General features: G+C 40.7%; 1 long non-coding RNA gene across 3 annotated transcripts in view; it reads right to left on the minus strand.

The window, feature by feature from the left end:
- LOC119495694 overlaps positions 1 to 18,601 on the minus strand; it is a 92,666-nt gene that overhangs the window by 4,207 nt on the left and 69,858 nt on the right. Inside the window, exon 7 of one of the 3 annotated variants that reach the window (XR_005208538.1) lies at positions 10,761 to 11,084. The exons of the other annotated variants lie outside the window; for them this stretch is intronic. This is a non-coding gene — a long non-coding RNA (uncharacterized LOC119495694). Of the gene's footprint in view, positions 1 to 10,760; positions 11,085 to 18,601 lie in introns of those variants that run through there. 3 annotated transcript variants of the gene reach the window in all.

Consider the following 18,601-nt stretch of genomic DNA (forward strand, 5'->3'; position numbering starts at 1 on the left):
ATACTGTGCAATTTTGCATGCTGGGAAATCATGCATGCATCATGTGCAGAATCTAGGAGAAGATTTCCAAGCTCACCAAGAAAAAAAAAAGAGTGGCATTCTGTGACTGCGGCTTCATGTTGATGTCAATCAGGTCTACAGTCAGTGATGCAAATGGACAGCAGAGTAAACACTAGACAAATTGTGCATCCAGCATGAAAACATCTCCCCCTCCCAGACACCCTTGTCACTGGGGCTAGTGCCAGCTGGGGACCGTGGGGATGGATTTGACCTTGCCAGTCTCCCCGTATATGGCACAGTTCCAAGCAAAAGGGTGATAGTAGATGATAAAAACTGTGTATAGTGGGGAAAAAAAACATAAAAATGTGAGCAACTCAATCTGAGAATGCCAGATGTCCCATTGCACAGCCCTTCTATCGACATTAAATGTGATGGTAACAGACAGGGTTGTTAAAGTAGATGTGAACCATACATTGCCACACTGTATCCTGTGTGTCTGGGGGAGGGGAGGTGTCAACGAGATAGAGTCAATGGTCAAGGGTGCCAAAGCTGGAGAAGCACAGAGTTGGCTTTGTGCTGGCAACAAGCTGGTTTTGGGGGAGGGGGATTCCTCGCCTGGCAGTGTCTGCCTATCGGTGTAGAGGGACCACGTCTCAATGGCTCCTAAGCTGTCTGTATTATGCTAAGACATGTATCCTTGAGGGAGCATGGCTTGGAGTTGAAAGTCACACAAGGACGGAGATTTAGCAGGGCCAACAAGAAGATACCAAGTCCTGGATGACATACAGCACTGCTTCGGCAAAAATTTGTTTGAATAGCTGCGTTTATATTTGTTGATTGTGCTTCACCTTATAGCAATAGTTAAGGTTTTCAAAGTAGGGTTGTATGAGGTACTTATCCATAGTAGGTGTATTACTTACATTAGATGATGTTCGGCACGCCCCCAACTTGGAGTGCCAACATTGGAGCAAAGCAATACAGTGTTGTCTACGGGGGACAGCAGAAAAAACTTATTTCAGTCACCCAAAAGAAAGGCCCACCTAAAAAAATCAATATCCGTTTAAGTTTATGCTATATTTAGAATATTTTTACAGCTTTACCTTGCCGTCAAACAGCCCTTTCTTCTTATCTATGCTCTCTCCAAAGTCTGCAGATGACAAAACAGTATAGATACTTTTCTCTCTCAGTTCAGTTTGCCATCGGAAAATATTCTAATAATAGCGTACACTTAAAACAGATATTAATTGTTGTAGGTGGGCCTTTCTTTTAGGTGGCTGAAATACATTTTTCTGCTGTCCCCATCCACAGCACTGTATCGCGTCGCTCCGGTACCGATGCTCCTGTCTGTTTCTCGATGCTGGGGGCACGCCAACCGTCATCTACTGTAAGTAAAACTTATACTATGTATAAGTACCTCATACAACCCGACTTCAAAACACTCAAACTACCCCTTTAATAACAAATCAATACCAAATGATACTGTTTATAGCGATGCAGATAAAAGTGAAATTTACTACAATATATGATTTATAGCAATAAACATAGGATTGACAGTCTTGAGATGCATGGTTTAATAGGCTCATAAATATAGACATCTGTGCTATGTTTGTGTTTGCGTTATCTGGGAGTTTAACTGCATGTGTTTCGATTTCCACCGTGTGATATATATCTCTGACATGAAGAGATGAATTGCACCCTCAGCTCATTTCCTCCTGCTTCTCAACCTTTACACAAGGTGACCTTGCGTGTAACATAATTTACAACTGAATGACATGTTTGCTGTTCATGGGGCTGCCAAGCCGCATCAACGGCGCTAGTGTGGTGACACATTGCTTAGCCGGTCTGTAGGAACTAAATGGTACGATTCAGTGAGGGGGGGAATTGTCTTTGCTTACATACGCCTTCCATCTGTTTTGCTTACACACTGATCCTTTCTTTCTACAATGAGGCTGCAGACAGTTATGGCATGTATGGGTGGATAAACAAAGCGCAGATGTCATTTCGCTGTGATCAACAGCCTCCAACTCATCTTGCAGTAAATTGTAGAGCCGAACTGCCGCAGAACCGAACGACAGAATGTGGATTCAGCACTGAAACAGAAAGAACAGCCCCCTGATGATCCCTGGCTTTTGATTACCTCCACAATACCTTTAGTACAAGTGTAAGATGCAACCGCTAAGCCCCTCTTGACTTCTTCTGCGGTCTAAATCAATGACAGTATTGGCCCGCACCTCGTCATCCTGTCCCTGTTCTCCACCAACCAGTGGCTGATGATGTGAAATATTGATTTGCATGTCCACCCATATCACCACGCCTTGGCTTTGCTGTCAAGTTCATTTAGAAGAAGCCTCTTTAACGGCCCTTTGATGCCAAGCTTGTGGCAGTAGCCAGAGCAGAGGTGCAGAAAGAGGGGGGAAGAAGTCCCTCAGGGTAGAAAACACAATGCACACAAGAAAGCAAAAAAGCATAATGCTGTGTAGTGATTCTCATAATCTATCACTGGGTTTAAAGTCAACAATACACTGGCTGCAAGTGGAGTAAGAAGCAGCTACACAGAAGAACTATATTTAGTGTATAAACCTGCAGTTATTCATGCAAAGGGAATAAGTTGCTTGGTGCATCAAATGAGCTTGTACACTATATTTCCCAATTAGTCATTTCAGCATGGATACACTCTTCTGCTTCATATAAACAGCCAACAGCCTCGCCTGAACTTAGACACACACACAAACAGAGATACACGCATACACACAGAGGGTATGAAACACTGCTTCAGAGACAGGATGGCCTTTGCAGAAAACATGAGGTTAAAGGTTACTCTCCTGTTACAGAGTGAGGGTCAGTGTTACGTCCCTGGCTCAGTGGTCTATAGACAGATTTCAAGCTGAAAACGAATGCCACGTGAGACCATGTGAGAGATAACGAGGTGACCTTTTCATGTACAGGATCTAGATGACAAATTGATGTTAATGCCTTGACTCAAAACCCCTCTACCTTTCCTCCAAACAGCCAGGGTTTTTCGGTTTCACTTCTCTCAACAAGAATAACTCCCGCAGCCGAGGCCTGTGAAAGTTTCACACAAATCAGTTGCTGTTGATAGTTGATGGGTTTGTTTTCCACTCTCTCTCTCTCTCTGTGAATTTTAGAGGCTGCTTCAGTCAGACAGCGACAGTTCATCATGAAGCGAGAGAAACCAGTGGCCTTTATTCTCACTGCAATGGTCCCTGACATTGACTGAATGGCAGAGTGAAGAAGAAACCTACAGAGACAACAGAGGGGTTCAGACAGGGCGGGGAGAGGAGCATAAAGAGAGGCAGAAAGAAGGAGACAGACAGATGTGGTCTAGGGACAGAATGAAGGAGGAAGGCCACATCACCGTCAGTAAGACAAAGACTCCAAAAACCACCTTGTGTCAATATCCCAGCTCTAGAGACATACACCACTACATTAAAGCAAAGGCATTCTCTCTGCAGTCCTGAAGTGTGCAGAGAGAGGTGAGACACAATATACACTTGAACTAGGAGAGGCGAAGAGCAAAGGCGGGGAATGAGAAAGACAGGCTTGGTTTCCATTACGCTCTCAGTGTGAAACCCAAAGTCTTTATTGTTCTAATGTCATTAGCTCATCCGGTGTCCCACTTCTGAAGATTTGCATCATCCTCCCTAAACCCCCTGTTTATTTATTTATTTGGAAAATATAGGTCATGCATTCATACAGACCATACATTTTTAATAGTTTTGCAGCTTTAATTCAAATGTCTGCAAGCCGCCCCCTGTGAGTCAATCTGCCGCAGACGCCGAGTATGAATTAAACACAAACAACGCACACAATGCGCAGCGGTGCAGGGTGTCTTTTCAAAAGCCTGAGGTTTTTAGAAATACCCCCGCTAATACGTCTGTGGAATGATTAAAAACATCCTCTTCTCAAAGTGCGTGCTATGATATTCAAGGTGGACAGAAACCTTCGCCTATAATTGTGGCTGATTAACAAAATAAAGGGTTCTTACTTCATGTTGCTCTTAGTATGAGTCACTTTGGATGACAACATCAGACAAAACCTTTCACAGACATCTGAAATGCAGCTACATCCTACAAACCTGGCCTTGGCAAACATCTGATCAACAACAAGCTCAATTTTGGGACACAACCACAGATAATTTGGTTGTGTTGATCAGTCTAGCTCCATTTCTAGGAGGCATAAAGGAGCCCAGGGGCTGAAACTGGCCTTTTCCCACCCACAGCATGCTTTCTCATTTCCACTCTTCTATCTATCACTGAAGAGAAATGGAGAAAGAGCACTTTGTCTGAGTCTTCTCTACCAGTCATCACCACTGTGATTATATGAGTCCAACATGGATGCTTAGTAAAATAAGCACCCTGAAACTGACAAGCTAAATATATATACTGTTTATAAAGGACATGTTATCTTTGAATGTGGTTACTAAAATCCTGCTTATATTGTCTCAACCATAAAATACGGGCAAGAAAGAAAAATACACAAACCAATTTCATGCGGTAGTTCAGGCATAATAACAGATAAAGTGTGTATTACAACAACATCTCTGTGGTATTTGAGAGGAGAGAAACGGACGTTACATCCATTTAAATCTGATTAGTCTGTGATCTGAACCTCTCTGTTTGAGAAGAAGGGAATATTGTCTTCACTTTGAAACAAGTAATAACTGTCTCTTGGATGATTTAACAGGAGATAAAATGAAAATGAGAGGAAGATGTTAAGAACTATTTGATTCTTTATTTATTAATTTTCTCAGCTCAGCGGTTTGCCAAATGACACTGCATTTCAATTATCACCATTTTCCTTTTACTTTAAACGTCCGCCAAATTACACAGATTCCTGTTTGTTGCTTTTGATCTCAATAGACTTGAATTGCATCTGTTTAAATCCTGTTTACTCCAGTGTCTTATTGATTATATCTAACTGCGAATAAAGGAATGCAAATGCTGCAATGCATGCAAGCTTTACAGTCAAATGTGACAAACAGTTGCAGTATGTATATTAACAATTCAACAGGTTCTCCAGCATCTTTATCCAGTAAAGGCATAGCCACTTGTTTTAGACGACCATCATCCAACTGCGGTAAAAATGCTCCAAATGAAATGTAAGCTGTTAGTTATGCTTGATAAGAGAAAGATAGACAAGTTCCTCAGTTGAGTGGAGCCATCGTATTATATCTTGAATGCATTAAATGGGCAAAATCAATAAATGCCTGCACTGTCAGCCTGCCGGACTGGAAAAACACGTTTTTTATTTCACGCTCTGTCTAAAAATGAAATTGCCAAGAGAACAGAATTTAACCATGGTTAAGTTAAGACATTAGAAATGGTTACTTTCTCCACGCGGCCACGCTCTCTGCACACCAATCCTCTGTTTACAGCACCCAGCTCGGGTTTTCGATGCACATAAGGGGACAAGTATGATCACAAAACGTCAGAATTGCAATTGATTTCATTGCAATTTCCTACAATAATAAATTATGTTTAGAGTCTGGAGTCGCTGACTGTCAATGACGTGATGAAGATAATATGTCTTAAACACAACTAAACTACAGGAAAAGTAATTTATGTGACATGATGGAATAATAAAATCATTCAGTAATTCAGTAATTTCAGTCACTTGAGTGAATGTATCAGTGTTTTAATATATAACCAAACGACAGTGGTGTCTGTATCATGCTCTTTTAACAAAAATGCATTCAAATAAGTATATAATAATAAGTATGTAGCATCAAGATAGTAGCATATATTGGAGTATAATGTCATACATCCTCAGTTCCGACGTACAGTATAGTAGCATGTTTCAGATAACCAGCAGTCAGAAATATCACCGACTGTCCTGGTTGAGCGTTTAAATCACTAAAGTAGAATGATGTAGTTAGGTGGGTTTTTGTTGTCGTGCATTGCCCCGGCGGCATGGTGGGTGCCCAGTGCACGTAGCATCCCAGCTGTTGTAAAAGCAAAATAAGGTTCAGCCAGCTGGGTTCACAATTTATCGGGTTACAGTATAATGTCATTATATCATAAGTTAGCGGGAGCAGCTGGAGAGGAGACATCAGCAAAAGGGCAGAGAGAGATTGCACTGATGAGGCACAACACTGATGCATTGTTGAGTCAGAGCTCTGATTAGGTGAGCTCTCAGTCTGAAAGTAGAACAGAGCATCATGTCGTCCAAACTCAGAAGCTTCTGCTCAGTCCCTTGTGCAACTCTGAAATAATCCTAAGAGAAAATGTATTGTTTTGTGTGCATTATAATAATTTTACATTATAATATTAGTCGGAAAATAATTTTAACATATAAAAAAAGAAAGAAATCACATGTAAAATTTGGGATTCATAATATGGAACATTGATGTTAATGCAGACTAGATAATGTATGTAGAGTAGAAAGAGTCTGGAGACAGTAAGTGTGGGAATTACTGTAAAGAGTCACTGTGTGATGCAAAGACGAGAGAGTAAATATTGTAATTATTTTCAATATGCTGTAATCAAAATTTATGTTTATATGTTTATAGTCATCATGTCCTGGATTAATATAAAAGGTAATAGAAGATGCAGGCTCTGTGAACACTTTTAAATGACAGCAAAAAAACTATTTATTTAATTTGGCTTATAATTAATGTGACTCTATTAATTACTATGTTTTTTTATGGCTTAATGGTCCCTGTTTTTAATTTCACTAATATATTTTATCATCTGCTGTCCTCTTATTGTCTAATTTGACTGCCTATCTGCTCTTGTTTGAATGTGTTGCATTTTTCTTTTCTTTTGTAAAGCACTTTGAGCTACATCTCTTGTATGAAAAGTGCTCTATAAATAAACATATTATTATTATTACATATCAGACACTGCTTTGGTAAAAGAAACTTGTATCTTATAAAATATTCTTACACTTGGATGTGACATTTCTCATTACAATTTTACAGTCATACACCACGATTACAGATCTCATTTCACGACAAAACTGGAATAGACAATGATGTATTTCATTTGGTGATTTTGTGTGTGGGGGAGCATGCGTGTCTCCACGTGTGACCGTGTGGGCAAGTATGCATGTGTATATGTTTTCGTCTCAGTGAGCGCTGCAGTAAAACGGCAGAGCTGACAAGCGCACCGTCGGCCCTTGGTGGCACATCAGGGACAGCTGGATGTTGTCAGGCAGCCATAACGCTGATGGAAATGGGCTGATTGCAGCTCACGGGCCCCTCCCTCTTATAAATCAGCTTCACAGCACTCAGGGGTGGAATACAGCAGCGACAGGCTGCACCACACCTACTGTACAATGCTAGATACCTTGCAGCAAACAGTAGGTGCAAATGTTTATTTTACACTCATTACAGATGGATGGGAGTTTCTGCATCAAGGTAGTTTTAGAGGTGTCATACTTTTACATTAAATCAACTGTAAAATGCTTTTCTGATAGATGATTTTGGCATTTTCTAAACTGTCATTTGTTAAAACATATACTGTATATGCTAATCATTTTTTATTCCATCCTTAATGGTATACGTGTATTAGAGATTAAATCACGTGTACTGTATGTTATTTTCTACAGGATGTGCACACAAAGAAATGTGAAGCTTCTCCTGAAGGATTTGATCGATGACATGACAAAAATATAAATTCTTGTACCATCTTAAAATGTGACAACGACTCTTATAATAAGTATGTGCAGTCTTTTCTCTCGGCATGTTGGAAGTGAGCAGCCAGGCATTTACACCACCCACATGGGCTGCACCACTGTCAGACAAATCTGAAATTAGAAAGTAAAACTGTAGCATGCCTCTCCAAAAGCAGTATCATTCTAATTAGTCAGCTTTGGCTCTGCTTCCCAGAGAAATTAAGATGTGAAAGGTCTGAATAGATTGTTTTGGAGCCATAGTGGCTTTAGATTTGATTGACATCAGCACTTCTGAGAATATGAAGGTTTTTCAAACCACAAATATGACATTGCTTCAGGGTAAAATCTTACCTTACCGTACCTACATTTTTTTGCAGTAAAGACTATAAAAGAGTGTTTTAATGTGCATCAGCGCAGCTACATATACCTCAGAGAGATGAAAACAGCATGAGCAGATAGATCCAAACCATTGTGTCACATGTCGTGCCAGGTAAAGAAGATGGTGAAAAATGGTTAGCATTTGTTTTGACTCAATATCTCACTTTCAATGGCATCACAGAAACAAATATCTTAATTAGAACAAGCCATAATCCATCATTCACTGCTGACCTTTTAACAAAGTTTACTCAAATTAATTGTGCTAAGAAATTACCGGTGCCCAGGGGCTTGGGACACAGGACAAACAGAAAAAAAACATTTAGTTGGCAATCTAATTGGCACTGTGCATATGTTTGATTTGCATGCAGGTAAAGGTTAGTCTATGTTTGTCCGTAGTGACATCAATTCCTCTGTCGGTGTGGGTGATGGGGCTTCTTGGGTCAGAAAAATAGACTTTATATAAGAAGTGGATGTAGTCACCGTGACGTCAACAACTGGTTTGTGGACTGCTGTTTTGAAGCCTCAAGTTTGACATTTTGGCCCTTGCCATCTTGGTCTTTTGCAACTGTAGGTGAAACAAGAGGGTGAAGCTATTTTTAGGTGACCAAAAAGGTTATAATTAGCTTTCATGAACTGAAAACACACTGTGAAAGGGTTAAAGTTCTAAGATGAAAACAAGGACAACTCCCAGACCGGACAACGCCGTGGTAGCGGCCTGTCAATCACAAGGTAGCCACGCCTACCCTGCATACCCTGCTTTATGGTCTATTTTACCCTAAATAGAACGATAATTTACTGAATGAACATCATGCTGCATTGAAGAAGACTTTAAACTAGCGATTGAGATCATAAACTCATGTTTACAACGTTTACTGAGGTAATAAATCAAGTGAGAAGTAGGGTCATTTTCCAAAGACTTTTATACAATCAGACTTCTTTTTGCAACCAGAGGAGTCGCCCCCTGCTGGCTATTAGAAAGAATGCAAGTGTAAGGCACTTCCGCATTGGCTTCACTTTTCAGACGCGGAGTTGCCCACTGGACAGAAAACAACATTCAGATTGGGACACGGTGCCAGGAAATATGAAACTTGCCAGTATTAGTTATTTGTCCAAATGCCTAAAACAACAAATGTGTACATTTACCTGACAAGCGCCTCTTGTGGCTCTCAGATGTAGCGTTGACCCTAATATTTCCCTAACCTTACCAAAACATTTTGATGCCAAACCCAACCGTGACCATAGAGGTGACAGTTCAGAAAATACATGATCTCATATGTCACATATGAATCATATGAATCCTTTCTGTAGCGATGAGGGTTTGTAACACTGACAAAAGAAGTCGTCCTGCCAGTAGGGACACCATCAGAAAAAGCTCTCATGGGTCATTTTGGAAGGCAATGACAAATGACCTATTTCAGCAATTAGTCTGGAGGTCTTGTTGGGAGACGTTCTCCATCTGGGCAACTGGCCCTCAGGACTGTTTAAGTGGCTTTAATAACCTCTGTTTCTAATCCTCCTTGCACTCTTCCAACTATTTTGCTTACAGTAATTCCACTTTTTACTCAGCCATACACTGGCATTATGACTGACAACATCGGTTAATATAGTCTTTTATTTTAAAAAATAAGTTAATAATAAAATTCATGAAACTCATTTGAACCTGTGTGGCGTCTCTTCTCTCGCTTCACCCTGGGTCTTTTCGAGAAATTGCAACATATTGTATGGTTCTCAAGGCTACACTAGTCCTTTTGTCTCAAATAGCCATTATTTTGTCTTTGCCAGGAGCAGCAAACCAAAGGCTTAAAGATAACACTGTGTGTGGCTACTGTAGATGGAAGAACAAATCAGCACAACTTCACAATCTTCCACGGCGATCTCTGCATCGGGTTTAGCGCTTTAGTTGTTCAAACCCAGTGAATATAACACACTGGCCGACTGCCAGAGAATATGTTTGATGACCAAAAAAACACCACAAAACAAACAGAAATGGGTACTGAAAAAAATAAACCATTCTCCATTAAGGTCAATCTTCATTATTGTCATGTATTGCAACAAATTGAAATGGAATGAAATGCTTTTTAAAGGTGCCACCACATTACCCTGATTAGTGTCATTTTGTTTGTGTTGCTGATAATAAAATAAGAAAAGGTCATATTTTGCCCCTGTGGGGCTGTGTGCGGCTTTGGAGAAATCATGAGAAATTAGCTGTGAGAAGGTTAAACCATCCACTCCCATCCCAGCAGTAGGTAATTAGTGTAAATGAATAAATCTAGGTGGTCATGGCGTACACTAGATTCAAATTGCTGTGAAAAAATGTAAATGTTAATGCGGTGTCAGAGATTAAACTGAGGGAAGGAGAAGGGAGGAGGTCTGGGGTAGGAAAGGATTAAGAATCAGCTTTGAAGGGTTTTTCCCATGTGCTCCACAGAACCATATCTCACGTTTTGCTTTTCCACGGCTTTCTATAGGGACTGTTTTCACTCAGTTCAGAAAACCCAATCTCCTCCCTGACCTTCTCTTGCCCAGCGGTTTCTGTTGATTAACACTCACACACACAAACACACACCCACATACAATTTCATGTTGCAATATGGAACATTGGGGTCCCCTGACAGCATCCACAATGCAACAAACTACACCGTCTGACCGCAATGCTACAGCATTTTAATAGCAGCTTCTCACGGCAACATAAATCCAGGATCTAACCTAGTATAAATTCAGCTAAATAACACGTAGATATTTGCTTTCACATGTTTATTGTCTGTTTACATGTAACTGTTCTCTGTCACTCCCTCTCCCTCTCTCTTTGTATAAACGCCATGGGTGCGATCTTGACAGCTGAGCACATCATTACAGTTATCCCGCTGCCATTCTCCTCCTGCTTTATTAAGACAGTAAGGAGATGTCCCCTCCTCCCTCGACAAAAGGACCCTCATTACAAACTATCTCTATATCTCTTTTCCATCTGTCTGCTCCTTCTCTCTCTCTCTTTTTCTCTCTCTCTCTCTCTCTCTGTTTTGCCCGTATGTGCCTGGTCAGCACTCTGCTCCTCTGGGGCTCCTTTGGCGCAGCTTGAACACATAAGGAGTCTGTTTAGATGCTCATATACATATTTATCACAATCCAAGACAGTACAAGTCCTCTGGTAATATGCGGTTCATAAATGTATAAGCTGAAGATACAGTAAGGTGCACGTTATGACTGGGATTCTTGTGTAAATACGCCAGTCCCTGCATCTGCACGGGCTGCAGACATGTTAGTGTAAATCACATCACAGGACGAACCATATGGTCAGCCTTTCCAGCGCCGGTGGGACTCCTGCCAACACTGAAACAGCTTCGTCAACACCTTTCTTTCCATATTTTAGTGATAGCTGAGCCTTACTGCAGGAATAGGCAGCCATGTAGTCAGAGAATATGCAGGTTTTAGCTCCTAAAGATCACTAAACGGCTGATTTTATATGAAGAAGACCTTCTGTCTTGTTGACGTTTGGGTCTCTGGTGTAATCCGTGAAATCATCTGTTGTGATGTTTGGTTGGAAAGAAAACCTACACGATTTAAACCCCGTCACTGACTCAAACATTTAACATGGAACAAACTGAGTGGTACTGCAGGTGAATTTATGTGCATCAGATGATGGACTAGAAGTTTGTGAGGGCGCTGTAGTCTACGTTTTTCGATGTAGGCTACATCAGAGATAATTTTTTCAGAAAGCAATTCTCTACTCCATAAAAATTCCAGAAACTTTCAACGCATTATTTTATCTGGCGATAGGGTTAGAAAATGTGGGCTGAACCTTTGCAGTCCCAGTGAACAGCTGATTTTACGGCAAGCAGACAAGCAGTATTTGTATCATATCTGACCTGTTTTCAGTTTATTTCTCCCCAGAAAAGTTATCTCTCGAATATATAATGCAACACTATCAGCTTTAGTCCACAATACAAGACAGGCAGATGAGGAGGAAAATAAATCATTCACTGTTACTTTAACTTGCTTATCAATATGGCGTTCTCTCTTCCAAATAATCCAGCCACTAGGGATGCACCGATCCGACTTTTTCAGTCCCGATACCGATACCTGGGCTTTGGGTATCGGCCAATACAGAGTACCGATCCGATACCAGTGTTTAATTAATAAGCTGTATGCCTCACAGTGGGAAGTGACTGGCTCAGGCTTGACTTAAACATTGTTTTTCTAACTTTGTAAAATAAAATGTAACAAATAAATACATAGATACAATTTTACTGAATTGTATTAAAATAATAAATCGTACACCAGCAACTTGGTAAAAAATCTTCGAAATTAACAGGAATTACAATTCAAGTGTAAACCTTTTTAATGCAGCACAAATTGGTCAAAAACGTACAAATTCCAGTATATAATGTATATTGTATAAAACATAGAACTGAATTGAATAGATCAGCCCCATTGACACTGATACGAGATCCAGTATTTGAGTCGGTATCGGCCCAATATCCAATACAGTATCGGTGTCAGTGCATCCCTACCAGCCACGTAACTATCCATTCATGAAATTAAATCGCACACTTAAGGATCCTCCTTACCCCGGGCATATGCACGAACATTAAGACTGGCATTGAACAGTGTAAATGGTAATATATCGGCCGATTAATCGACTTTTTCCTGCATCAAACTATCGTTAATATATTGGTCTTTAAAAATCCACGGTTGACCTCTATTTTTAAGTTCTTCACAAGAAAAAACAACAGATAAGAGACACCAAATACCTGAGTCCTCAATTTGAGGACAATCCACTTGAGGCAGCTGATCCCTCCCCACCTGAGTGGCAAAACACTCCTGTGTGCATCTGCAATCAGTCAAAAGAGGCTAAAATGGACACTCCACAAACTGCAGCTGCACCTGGATTTCTGTTTGTATAAAACACCAACTTTGAATAAGCTTTAGTGAAAGCTGAATATTTTAAAGCATCTCTCACTCTGAGTGTAAAAAGAACTAGGTAGCTCCCCTACCCACACTTCTCTCGTGGGGATCTCAGTCCTAAAATTCATGTCAACAGAACATCAAGCATTTCCACTGCAGAGCTCTGGCACTGTCTCAGTGATCTATGCAAAGGAGATAAACTGTGTCCAGACTGGATTAGTATTGCAGGACAATCAATGTTGGTTACGTTATTTAGTGCATTCCAAGTCAGTGATTTTAATGAACGATATGGGCTCATAAAGTAGTACTTTATTACTCTCGTAAATTAGTGAAGAAGCATATCTTTCCGGTCAGACTCTAGAGTAAACCTGCTGCCAAAAGCGTTTGTAATTTATGAATTAAATATTGATCTGGATGTTAGTAGACTCAGAAAGAGGATAAGAGGATGTGTCTGTGCGGGACACGCAATATGTAATAATCACAAATAATCTTGATCTTCACAAGACCTGAACTCACTGAAATGCACCAATAAAAGTCCACCCTGCGAGAGTTTTCTGGTAGCAATAAATGCCATTCAGAGAGTAAAAGGCTTGCAACCCTGGAGCAACTGACCACCTGATTTAAAATCGCAATCAGCATATAAAGTTTTCACTACACAAGTGAAACACCGGCTTAGACAACAACAAAGATGTGAACACTGAACAACTTTTGATCAAGTCGATGCTTTCATACTGTATTCATACTTAGTCATACACACACACCATCACACCTCAATCTATACACAGTCATGTACAACACATACACACACTGAAATATGCTTATACACATGTACTCTGTTGGCTTTATCCTGATTCTGTTCTATCAACTCATTTGTTTGGCTGTTTTAATCTAGATTTAAAAGCCTACGGGGGGCTGCAAATTAGCTTCAGCCAGACAAATAAAGAATAAATAAATAAATAAAGTTGTAACCCCCACAAAATAATGTAATTAGCTAATTGCATGCTACATTACTATTGTAAGTAGTAAGCTAGTTAGCCAGACATGCTAATGTTTGCAGCTTCTATTGGGGAAAACACTTTTGAATCCATTCCTTACACTTTTGCTCTTGTGTTTTTCGTTTTGTAAAAGAGGGAACATGGTATTTGTTACGAATTATCTACAAAACAGTCCTCTAACATAGCCTGGGTACAGACAGGTTTCTCACTCGCCAATATAAATGTTGTAACCTTTCAGTATAATTGTGCAGGTTGAAGGTTGACGCATGCAGATAGGTGAAGCACCAATTAGGTGTTCTGCACATACAAACCGAGAACAGGCTTTGGAAAATAGCGTTGACAGTCTACACTATCACAATAGAACTGGAATTCCTTTAAGGGGGCACCAAACTATTACCCTGCACAGAAGCTGGCTTTTCACAATATCTCCAGATCACACAGGAATTACAGGATCACAAGATCAAAATCTATCTAGTCAGTCTTTGAGTAATGCGTTTTGACCAATCAGCGCCCTGTGAGGAGCTACTGGCAGCTACGGGCGTGGTTTAGGTTTGTTTGACGACAAGAAGAGGCGACTTAGCGTAGATGCTACAATACAAACAGTTATATCAGAACTGAATGGCACTGAAGGCTTTTCTCGATAGAAAAGATGTTTTCGCTCTTCTCCCGACTAACTTCAGCAAGATTTTGATTTACCAACTGGCTCCGCTCATGGTCCGCTGATTGGTTGAAGTTAGCCTGTGATAGACGGAGACAGACAGATGGTTCATCCAATCACCTGCCAAGTATTTTGTGAAAGTGCCTGCCCTTTTCCTTTTCCTGCCCTAACAGTTTCCAATCTCAGATGGTTCTGTGAAACAAACCATCTGGCATGCCAGGTTAACCAAACTACGCCCAAACAAATAAACCAAACTAACCACAGGGCAGAATATGTAATACATCTGCAAAGACCACCTCATGCTACGCTCAGAGCATTTAATCACACTGGCATATGGCTATCAAGTTTTATATGACAGCAGAGAGAGGGCAATGAGTGAGCAATGGTGGAAAGTGTGTGGGAGTCAGCGTGTGAGCAGCGCGTGGTGGGCCGGGGTTATAAGGTCTTTTCTACACTGTCATTGCTGTGTCCACGCACTCAGCAGCACACACACACATCCACGGCTGCTGGATTAGATATATCAGATAGATATATTGATGCTGCATGTGTGGGGGAATGTTAAATGCCTCTGTTGAAATGGTTGCTCTAGTCCTGTGCATGTGATCCAGAGAAGTTGCAGCCCTCCTACAGTCCCTGGCTTCTCTGTGCTCCCTAGGCAAGTAAAATTACCCCCATACATCTTGTGACTGTGACATATTGATTGTGAGCTCAAGGAGAGGCTATCATCTCATCTGTGGTGCTGTTGTCTTCTCTGGTCAGTTAAAGTGTGTTGGGCTATTTTTTGACACGACATTGTTAAACTATACTGTTGGTCTGATTAAATTTCGATCCTGTCATTAAAACTTGTTATTCAAATTCTGAACGATTGGCTGAATTTAAGCGTTGATGGTCTTTGTGAACAAGCAGAAAAGAAAAATAGAGAAAGAGTGCAGTGTCAGAGAGAGAGAGTTTGGATAAAACACAAGTTTCCGTTCCATAAACACACATTAACTTGCATATGGACACTTCACACACTTGCATGCACACACACACAAGCTTCACACTGTTCTCGTGCATGACTGCCGGCTCTCTCCCAGACCCCGCTGACTAACGCTTCTCTTTTTCAGGAGTTCTAAGCCCCGTCTCTGGGCAGACGCCATCACTTCCGCCCCTTCCACCTGTCAGGTGCCCTTGCCTGCTTTAATGGCGGCGGCGGAGAGGGCAGGCGGCTGTAGGGGTGGGGGTGAACGCTGGACGAGCTGCTGGATCCTGTCCCTGCCTCCGTGTGCCAGGCCTGCATCACAGTTCATTTCACAGCCTCCTCTCTCCTCCGCTGCGCTCAGCCAAGCCTCTCAGCAGGTGTCTCTCTGCAGAAGAGTTCTGCCACTACACACACTTACTGCCGCATCTCTTTGCTCAAACTCAGAATGGCAAGCACTCGCTTCCACACCACAACTAAAGACCTCGGTATTCAGAGGGGTTTGGAGAAATTTTCCTGAGATCTTTCTACCAATTTCCATGGAGCTTTTTACATTGAAAAACTACAACCAGTACTTCCATTTATTGCTTAAATTAAAGATTGATATCTTACAGTACTGTGAGCACAAGCCAGTCATTATAATCCGCTGTCTGAAAGCCACTAATTATTTTTAAATTAGCCATCATGCATCAATCTTGAAATAATAATAATACTTACTTCAGCTGAGCTTGTTGAAAAATGATTAAAAACAAGCATGTGCTGGTGTGAAAAACAGCAGAGGTTGAGGTATCTGACTATTTCTACTTTTTCCACCTGTACCGGCTTGTACGTATTTCACACCAGCTGCAGTCACTTCTTAAAAGACGAAGGTGTCTCGGTATAACTACTTTGAAGATAAAGGTTTGCACTGAGTACTGTCATCAAAAAGCTATCAACAAAGGCACAGCTGGACTTCTGCTGCTTTTTAACTTCACTTTTTGAAGATAATACACAGGAGGCTGGATTACTGCCAGGCACTGAAATATGAGGGAAATGTTTAAACTTGCGTCAGAAAATAAAATTATCTTATATGTTAGTACTGCAAGTACATAGTTTTATTATCTCAAAATCATAAAAGAATGACAGTTGAGATATGCTGAGCACTATATCAAGATGGTTACAGTTTTTTACAATTGCTAACAAGCGTTTACCTATACTTAAGATGCTTCCTTTCTATCCAAGAGGAACATGTTGTCAATCACAGCACAACGACTTTCAAAAACGTTGATGGCATTACAAAAACTGCATTAGTTTTCATGTTTGGCCATATGTTCTCGTCCACATCCAACACTCATCCCAACTCATCACATACTGACGCTTTGTCAAACCCTTCAGCGTCACTTTTCGATCGCAGTAAACACGTGCTTAATGTTCTGATTTAAACAAAAACACGTGCTTAGGTTTAGGCTGCAAAACCACTTAGTTATGTTTGGGAAAAAAACATGGTTGGCTTTACAGTAAAATCACTACGTTTGTAAAGTGAAAATGTGACTTAACATTGTGAACACAGGACACGTATGAACAGCTGACTGTAAAGTGAAAGTGAAACGTAACGCACAGGACACGAACAGTGGTCTTCTGGATGAAAGCCTTTTGTTTGTTGGACCCATCCACCTCCCCTCCCGCTCGCCCTTTGTGTCTCTTTCGCTCTTTATCATATGTCACCACAGCACTTTCCATGTGCATTTGCTGTTGTTGCGGATCGGTTTACATTGTAGTTGATGGAAAGCCTGGTGCGTCTCCTACCGCTGCTCAAGGGCGCCTTGTGCGGCGGTATCGAACGCCAACGACCGTGACAAACCGTCAGTATATGACACCCCGGGAATGAGAACGGGCTGCCACATCACATCCTATGTTGTCTCTCACTATGCAGCCTTGGATAGAAACTATTGGCATGCCTTGTGCACCCTGGCAGTCTATTTTATACAACTTAGAGTAAATCAGCTATTTCGCAATGTTTCAATGATCTGTTCATCCAAAGATGCCTATCAGCTGTTTCAATATAGCTTTTGTGCTGCTGTTGTTGCAGAAGTAGAGGCTCTATATTATATTCAAGGTTTTGAACATTAGGTTTTCATTTCTGGCATGCTGTGTTTGTAAATAGGACAAGAAAGATTCATCATTTAGGTTTTGGATAAGCTTGTATGTAAAGAAAATGTATGCATTTTAAAAACATGTTAATTGACTGCATATTCTGTGAAAAACAACATGAATTGGTCCCCAACAGCCTGATGTTGTGCTAATTGTGTTTCGAGATATGAAAATGTGACTACAGATTGGACAAAAGGATTTTAGCGATAATAAAAAACTGTAATATAAATGTCTTACATTTTTATGCACACTTATGTCAATGTTTGTGTTAATTTCTATATTATTTTAGCACCACGGATTAACTAAGGATTAATTGTGGACCATAATGCTGATTGCTGTGCTACTACAGTTGTGCTAATGTTTTCCTTTTCTGTAAAAAAGTGTGATTATGTGATGACAAAGTGCGAGACATAGGGGATGTTAACGCTGTGACAAGACCACCATTACTTCCTCCTCTCACTCCTGGCTCTGAAAGTGTGAATAACACAATTACATTTTCTGCTGATGAATGGAGAGAAAATGCAATTAAAGAAAGCAGGAGGCCATTTAGGGTGATATATAACCACATCCTATTTATCTTACAGGCTGCTAGACAAGGACGCCAGATAAATCCCAGAACTGTTGGTTTAACATGTGTATTCTGTCGCCAGTTATCAAGGTTGCTTCTTAAACATTACTATTGTGTGGTTAGTGATGACACTGGATTGCTGCGGAATAACAGAAAAATCACAGCACAAATTTATATATAAATCAACTTTTCTATAGATGCAGAATTCTATTAGGCCTTTTCCTTGTTTTTATCTCTGTATACTACATTTCTGTCCTGCTGTTGCTTGTGGATGCGGTTACCAAGGTAACATCTCTAGTGGCCTGCAATTTGAGAGTATGGTGCCCCTAATGTTGGCTCCATGTTACCATAGCAAATTTCTCTGTTCTCCAGCACAC

This window comes from Sebastes umbrosus, chromosome 10 (genome assembly GCF_015220745.1).
Source record: "Sebastes umbrosus isolate fSebUmb1 chromosome 10, fSebUmb1.pri, whole genome shotgun sequence".
Taxonomy (NCBI): Eukaryota; Metazoa; Chordata; class Actinopteri; order Perciformes; family Sebastidae; genus Sebastes; species Sebastes umbrosus.